We start from the raw sequence: 6,000 nt of genomic DNA on the forward strand, positions 1-6,000 counted from the left end.
TGTATAATGAATACTTGACTTGTATAAATTCCAGTTATGTGGAATAAATTATGACAATTATTAGGTTTAAGTTTCAACTTTCAACCCTCGTGTTTCTTTCATAGTGGTAAAACAAGAAAATGATTGAAATTAATTGTCGCCATCATCACCTGGTCACCGCCATTAATTCATTAAACAAAATTTAAATGCACTGATTTACTATGTATTAGTATTATTTAATGCAAATAATTGAGGGGATGGGTTGACAACCAAACACCAATTATTTTTCATTGACTTTCCGTAGTAAATTATTTTTATAAATAAATCTTAAATAGCAAATCCAAAAATCCTTAAATAAAAAAAAATCAAGTCAATTGGAAATTATATGTATATGAAAATAAATCAAGTACGAGGTGTTAAGATTAAGAAAAGTACACTTTAGGTTTAAAATTAATTTTATTTCAATATATAATAGAGATTAGGACTGCATAATTAACTTATATGCCAACGAATAAAGAAAAACGGAAAGCAAGCCTGCTAATTTGGGACTAGTTAAACTAAAAACTAATGTAATGCACGAATCAACAAGGATAATATTGAGAATAAATAGAAAATGATTGATCGTCTGATTTTTTAAGTAATTGTTATTTTTTTGTTGAATTACAAAACCCACTAATATAGGACTACTTAAAGTATTAAACTAAAAATTAATGTCACCATGTAATATACTCACAGCTCAACTAATGAGAATAAATAGAAAATGATTGATTGATATTTTAGTTAATTTTAAGTAATTATTGTTACTTGTCCTAGCTATAATAATAACAATATTTTTTCCCAAGTCCCAGCAACTCACGCAACTATATAACTCCATTTATATCATAATCAAACTATAAAAATTAAGGACGGATTTGGGAGAAGATTAATTTTACTGGGTTAAATTAGTTCTTTATCTTAATTTTTGTCATTGCTACCAAACAAGAATGCTAAATAAATTATCTTAGATTTAATCTCAATTCTTATCTTAAAGCCCATCATACTTAATTATCCTATGATAACTTAACATGTCTACCAAACACTCCCTATGGATATTGGAGTACCGAAAATTTCATTCGAAAATCTATAGTACATAATTGTATTCACATAATATGGTCTAACTTTTTAATGCATAACTAAAACTATTAAAATGAAGTTTTTGGCAGTTATTTTCACCAAAATTCTCATTTCAGTTTAAAAACGTGATCCAAAACGTCGATCAAAATGAGGTTTTAGGATTCAATGACTCAACTTATTTTTAACACAAGTATACCCACAAGTGTATGGGGCTAATGTAGCAAATAGTAAGCAAAGAGTATCGTATCCACAGAGACAATGAGTGTCAACCTAATTACCACGAACCAACCTCAACTACTATCTAGATGAATCGGAATTTTGGTTTTTCTAAATCTATTTGAAAGCAAGGTAAAAACAATTAAAAACAACTAGAGAACTAAAAGCAAATAAGAAAACGGATGTAGATTAAAGATGAGAAGGGTAGAATCCTACGGGATCGATAACAACTATCCTATGCTCAACTAACTTCCTAACTATGCCAACAAAGGGTCTCAAGGGTTATTAAGCTATCACTAAGGTAAAACTATATCTTTTCTCAAAGCATATAATTTGTAGATTGCTACCTAGAACCGAAGTCTCCTTCCTAGAACTAAGGTAACAACTCCTAATAGCTCCTAAGATACTTAGCTTCATTCAAAGGCTCAAATCTCTCGATTATATTGGCAAAGACGTCAATTTCTTCTCTTTCAAATTAAACTACTCACTTCTCAGTTCTTGTAGTAAAATCCACATGCATTTATAAGGTGATCAGTCAAATAAATGTATAAGCACAGAAGAAATCAAAATGACCACATGAGCCAAGGCATAGAAAAAGGAAATCAATTAAACATAAGAATCATTGTATCTCCCCCGTAGAACTCTACGAAGGATTTAGTTACTCATGTTCAACACAAAAGTCAAAGAAATATTCAAAGAAATATTCAAAAACATTGTTTGAACAAGAATAAAACTAAAAGTAGAAACTCCTAGAATTGGATTGGGCGGATTGGAGGTCTCGTCTTCAATCTTGCGATGAATACTCGTCCTCTGCTCGTTCTTCTCTTCTTCCTAGGTGAAAAAGTAGTATTTTTGGGGTTGAAGGCGTGAAAGTTGTTGGAGGCGTCCCATGCACATTAGGTTAAATAGGGCTCGAAATTTCCTTGTTTGGATCTGTCGGCCGAACCTGGCGGGTCGCCAGGTTCGTTGAACTATGAAGCTGGCGAGTCGCCAGCTGCTCTCGGCGATTCTGGAGGAAGGACCTGGCGGGTCGCCAGGTTGGTACTGGTGCGAAGCTGGCGAGTCGCCAGCCTCGTGCTACAATTTCGTCCTTTTTCCACCTTTCGCCATTTAAGCTCATTTTCGACCCTTTTTCTACACATTCTTCACAAAATGGTCAAAATACCAATAACATAGAAAAGTAGCTATAAACCATGTCTCAAAATACACAATATACGATCAAATCCAAGTAAAACTACGCTCTAAAATTATGTAAAATCCAAGTGAATCATTCAACTAATTAAAAATTTAGAATGTAGAGAAATCATTTATTACTTAAACCAACAGAACTTTTGTTCGAATTATGTATTCCAATATTGATTTACATAAACGGGTTTAAGACAACAATATTAGTAATCTATTTTCATGAAGGAATTGTTAATTTCTATAGTAAAATAGTACTCCTTTCGTTCGTGAAATATTGTCCACTTTTGTTATTTCGGTTCGTCTGTGAAATATTGTCCACTTTATTTTTTTTTATTTAATCATTTTTGGTAAATGTAACTCACTTTCCACTAATTCATTACACTTAAACCCATATTCTACTAACTTTGTCCACATTTCTTAAAATTCATGCCAAATCAAATATAGGCAATATATCGCGGACGAAGGGATTATGAAATTACTGGAATATTATTGGTAATATAAGTAAAATAGATGACAATTTTGCTTATTTGAGATAGTTTACCCCACAATAATAATCCTTCTGTCCCATGTTACTCTCATTTTTCTATTTCGGATCATCTCAAGCTATTTACACTATTTATATTTTAAGTTTGAATTAGGGTATTTAATTAATACTACATTCATCCCTTAAAAATAGAAACGATTTCCATTTTGAACCGTCTCTTAAGGGTGTCCACAATGGTGGCCCTCTTGGGCATGCCCAAGCCACCATTTCTTGGGCATGCCCAACAAACTTGGCCCTTGCCCTCAAAACTTGGCCACCACACACCATTGGTTTTTTATATTTCAACAATTAAAATTATTTTTATACATTTTTGGTATATTTTAATATTACTAGAATAAAAATTCTATGCATATAATAAGTAAAAAATGCATACTTAAAAAAAAATGCATACTTTAAAAATTACCGGACAAAAAAAATTGAAACCAAATTGTCGTCGTATTATAGATAGGGTAAAATTATACAACGACAATGTTTTAAATACAATAAAAAAAATGACGCACACCGCCCGACTACTCGGTGTTGTCATCGTCATCCATCACATCATCGTCACCGCCTCCACTGCCACTTGCACCGACCCCACTGCCGCTGGCACCGCCCGACTGCGACCCTTCGGCCCATCCCAACTTCGACCTCAGTCGAATAATGAGGTCGTAGTAGAATCTCCTGGTCTCCGGATCAGTTGTCTTCTCGTACAAGGCCAAATTCTCCTGAAGTTGCTTCATCATCTGCACCTCTAGGGTATGAGCCAAAGCCGCCCGCGGTGTTGAGGGCATTGCTGTAGAGGTCGCAGCGGAGAACTGAGAGCCGGTTCTAGATTCCCGGATTGCGGCACGCTGGCCCTGCGGACGTGGGCGCCGAGAGAGTCTGGAGGGGGACTCCTCCTCCAAAGCATCATCGTTCAGGTCGAAGGTGCGTGGTCACTACTACTGCTGTAGTTGCCGGCGACGCCCAGTCTAGTCCGCTTCGGCCCAGAGACTAGATCTTTGTCGATGAGGACCCTGAATTTCGGGCAGTCACGCAGAACGAGGTATTCGTCCCAGTAGGTAAACTTCAGCCACGATTCAGTATTGTACAACTGATACGACAACGCTCGTACGTCGGCTTCGGTGCGGCCGCTCTCAGCAAGGCGGAGTTGGGTCTCGTATATGCCACTGAACCTCTTCAACGCTTTAGTAATCCTTTCGAACTTCTTCCGGACCTGGCTAACTGTACGCTCGACGCTCCCATCTGGTTTGAATTCGTTGTACACATCGAGAACGCGATTCCAAAAACAAACGTCGGTCTGATCCGTACCGACTATAGAATCGGTCGTGACCGCATACCAGGCTTTGGCTACAGCAATGGACTCTTCATTGCTATAGTAGGTCGACCGCCGGCTTCCACCGCCACCGCCACCGCCATCGCCATCGCCGCCGCCTCGCCCACCACTTCGGCCGCCACCTCCTCCGGTGCCATGCTCTCCTCGGCGGCCGGCGCTTCGACCACCGCCGCCGCTTCACCCCCCACCATTTCCGCCATTTTGCCCACCTCCGCCGCCGTTTCGCCCCCCAACGCCTTGATTTCGCCCGCGGCCGCCTTGAGTACCGGACATCGGGGTCTCTGGTGGTGTTCCCATCAACTTTTCCAACGTGAATCTATCAGATTCAGATAGAGGGGATTGGGTGTATTGGAATTGGGAGGATTGGAATGCTGAGAACGGTTGTTGATCGCGTCCATATTGGGTCGGTAGTCGCCGAACCCCGATTGGGGACGACCCACGTTCCTCTGCGGCTGAGAGGAGGACTGACCCCGGAGTTGGGGTGTCTGTTGCCACGGCGGCGGCGATTGTGGACTCCACAGGTGCGTTGGAGGGGGGGGAGGGTCGGACTCGATCTCCACGGTTGGGAAGACGAAAATGCGCCAAATCCCGATTCTTCATAGCCGGGAGAATCATCTCCACCTTGCATTTTGTAGACTTTGAAAATGGTAGAGATTGAAATTTTAGGGTTTAGAATTGAGGAAGATAAAAAAATGGAATGAATATAGTATTTATAAATATAATTTTCGAATTTAAAAAAATAAAATAAATAAATCGGTGAGCAGGGCCGCGGCTCTCGGCCCTTGCAGTGGCGGGCCGAGCCGCGTGCCCAAGAGCCTCGGCCTGGCCGAGCGCTCGGCTCTCCCTCGTCCACCCCCCCGAGCCGCGTCCACCGCTCGCCTCAGTAGTGGGGGGCCGCGGGCTGCCCAAGCCCGGGCCGAGAGCCGCGGCCCTCCCACTGTGGACGCTCAAAGAAACTATTGAATCTTTATGGAGTGTTTTAGTAAGTGGACCCTACAATCCACTATAACTAATTTCACTACTTTTTGTTTTCTTCTCTCTTACTTTACCCATTTTTCCTTCCTCTCTCTTTCTTTACCAATAATTTTCTCTTACTTTACTAATTGTGCATTAAAATTCGTGGCATTTCAAAAGTTTATACTCCATTTTTTACGGACAGTGATAGTATATTAGAGTGTTTTAAATATTTTATTATTAAATAAGCTCTCATTACACTTAAAATATTAATTTTATTACGATAAAAAATAAATCTCAAATTAACGACCTAAATAAAAAAGTACTACTGCTGAATGTTAGACGAGAAAAGTACTCCCTACTACTACTATAATCCGATTCTCTTCCGTGGTTGGAATTTCCGAATAAGCAGTTGAAAGAAATAAATTAAAGAATGAAGGAAAGTACAATGGTAGAAAATTAGTGTTGAGAAGGATGTCATGACAAAATTAAACAAGTAATTAGTAGATCCCAAATAGTAAAGAGCACCAATAATGCACATAAAATATTTAAGTTTCCACTTTCCACCAATGATGACGGAGCACGTCAGGTGGCATATTAATAGTAGACTTAACTTAAGGTTCCACACAATGTAACAACGTTCGATTTCCGAACTTAAATTAATAGTATGCTTGGTTTGACTCTCATGCCA

Source organism: Salvia hispanica, chromosome 6 (genome assembly GCF_029641045.1).
Source record: "Salvia hispanica isolate PSC_SH4W2 chromosome 6, Shi_PSC_v1, whole genome shotgun sequence".
Lineage (NCBI taxonomy): Eukaryota > Viridiplantae > Streptophyta > Magnoliopsida > Lamiales > Lamiaceae > Salvia > Salvia hispanica.